The sequence below is a fragment of the Dermacentor silvarum genome, chromosome 6 (genome assembly GCF_013339745.2).
Source record: "Dermacentor silvarum isolate Dsil-2018 chromosome 6, BIME_Dsil_1.4, whole genome shotgun sequence".
NCBI lineage: Eukaryota > Metazoa > Arthropoda > Arachnida > Ixodida > Ixodidae > Dermacentor > Dermacentor silvarum.
In genome coordinates this window covers 41,834,269-41,837,261 of record NC_051159.1, presented here as the reverse complement: position 1 = coordinate 41,837,261, position 2,993 = coordinate 41,834,269, and positions in this window count along the sequence as shown.

Sequence of the window (2,993 nt, the reverse complement as noted above, 5' to 3'; positions counted from 1 at the left end):
AGCAGAACGTATAGGTTGAACGAAGGTAACAAAATAGAGAGACATAGAAACATCTGCGGTGCTCCGAGAAAATGTCGCTAAGCTGAAAAGAAAGGCACGGTGAAAGCGAGCGGAGGTCTCTTAATCAAAGCAATGGCGGCGGGGGGTTATACCTTTTGAAGCGGCCCATTTCTGCGAGGGAGGCTCCCCCGCGCAACCTGATACCAAAACCGCTTAGCCTAATTTGAAAGGTAAGGTGCGCCTTGGCCCTCATTGGTGGTCGATTCGCCGGGGGGCGGAGTCGAATAAAGCGGCATGCGTGACGAGGGGGCTTGCGACTCCAAGTGCCCCGTGGGATTGGAAATCCGCGTGTATTGAGCACCGAGTCAACGGACGAAAGAAGGTGAGTGTCAAAGTTTGCTCCGAAGCTCACCTGTGGAAACTTATTAGGCACTTCGACAACATCCTATTATCACCTCGCGATGGGACGGCGAAATCTCTTTATGCAGGCAACACAGTCGTCTTTCACGAATGTTGTTAGTCTCATTAGAAAGGCCACAATAGCGAGATTGTTCACGTTGATTGGAATGTTCAAATATAATATCTGACTCAATGTGCGATAAATAAAACGCTATTCAAAAGCAAGCGTAATAATAAACTGCGGATAGTTTGAACGTAGGCGAATGAAAGAGGAAACTGCTATCATAAATGTTTTTCCATTCGGCTCTCGTACTTTGTACCTTGTCACGAGATTATTTCAAACGTATTGCTGATTCTTCGCCCGGTGCATGCAGTTCGGCACACAATGCACACGTTAGAGATCGACGTACCACTTTAAAGTGTCAATAATATCAAAGAGAGTAAACAAATTTGCCACATACGCTAAAAAATGCTTCAACAAGAAAGTGCGTTGAGAGATTGCAAAAACAAAACTTCGTTCTTATATGTTCACGTGTCAGATTCTGCTCCACTGGTCGCGACTAATCATTTCTTGAAAATAAATTAGGGTTTCCTTCCAACACTCATCAAGGGCATGGACATTCATAATTTGTTCGTGGCTTGTACCGTTAGAAAACGAAATATCCATCAGAATACCAGAAATGTCATTCCATCTAGAATAGCCCTGTTATGATTCCAGCTGTTCCAATTATCGTAAACTTGTGACGGCAGGGAGTACTATTAGAAAAACATTCAAGCAATTCTGGGAAGTACAAATGCGTATAAGTTTCTTCCACTTATACTTTTCTCCACATAACCAATCCATTGGTCAATCACTAAACCACTTCGCAAATCGATGAATACAGTTGATAGTATTTGTAAAACGCTACGTTGCATAGCATCTGTGTAGTACTGCATTAGGGCAGCATACGCGCACCTCTCTCTAAAAAGTTCTACTGTGTGGTTTGGGTTACAACGTACTAATCTACGGGTTTATAGTGTATGGTCATTTCGAGATTTCTTGACAGAAAAGCGCCAATTCAGTTCATTATTTCTATGCGAAAGAATACCGGCTATGATATAGGACTCACTTTTTACTCTAGCGTTTTTAAAACCTTGTGTTGGACGAATTTTGATCACTTACTCATGAAAACTCTTAGATTAGCCATTTTTTTAGGTAGCATTGTCAATATTAGGCTTGTTCTAGCATGGCAACTTCGCCATGGATGCCGCGCATTAAGACTAATTACGTAATTAGGCGAAATGCAAAAAAATTATCTGAGTATCTCCAAGCGACGGCAAACAATGCTGCCTTGGTTCTGTCCAGCTACGTAGAATTTGCATGTCTTTTAATCTTGGTGCATGATAGTTAGGGCACCCAGTATACAAAAACGACGTTGTTATGGTATCTTATCCTTGCGTATTTGAGCATAATATTGTTATGTGGACGGTAAAGTAAGACGCGTACTTAACAGCTTTCATGTTGACAACTTCTCAGTTGAACACGTGATCGATATGTCCACCGAATCTCGACGTAGGCATTGCGCTGTCGTATACCGACGAGCGTTTGCAAAACGCCGCTATAGCTCTGAGAAAATTCTGGGGTCTCTCGTGCGAGAACCACGATATGATTACGAGGCATACAGTAGCGGGGGACTCAGGATTATTGCGACCACCCGGGATTCTTTAACGTGTACTCAAGGTATGGCACCCGAGCATTTATGCAATCCGCCCCCATTGGAAGGCGGCTGCTGCGCCAGGGATTGAAACCACGAACTCGAGCTCAGCAGCGTAAGGCCATGTTGGATGAGCCACCACGACAGTTAAATTCTACTGCAGAAAGACGCCGTGCTCATGATTTCCGCGCGGTGAAATTTCTTGCTACTGTGGACATTCGCCATATGTAACGTGAGTGAACTGAGAACACAATTAGCGAACAACCTTTAGTGAAACAAGCAGAACTTTTTGTTGGGCTAGTTGGTGCATGTTGCTGAAGTATTAAAGCGCCAAACAGACGACACAAGAAGAGACACGGACAGACACTTGTGTCGTCTGTTTGGCGCTTTAATACTTCTTTAGTGAAACACCGCAGTTTAGAGCGCGGAAGTGGGACACGATGTGTGGTCTAAATAGAGTGCGCTCACAGCAAGTAGATAGCGTTTAGAAACAAATAGAAACGAATAGAAACACACATCAACGTAGGGGGAAGACTATAAAAAAGCTTTTTAAATAATATTGTTTAAATAATGTAGGATTTGAACCATTTAACTAATGCGGCAAGGCCTCCTGCAGGAAATGTGTAACGGGAAGTGAGACCGAGTTGGAGCATACCTGATAGTAGGTAACATTTACATGCGATGTTGCCTAGTGAGTTGAGTGTCCCATCTGCACTAACGGGTAAACACCTCGAAAAGTATGAGTCCGGCTACTGGAAATACAAACACTTTTGCATAAGGATTACTGTCAAAACGACATGTATTTATCATTCGGTCATTGCATCCAAGAAATCATTCACTCAATGCTCTGGCGAAAACTTAAGTCTGACATGTCTTTCCCCCCTGTCATACAAGAAAACC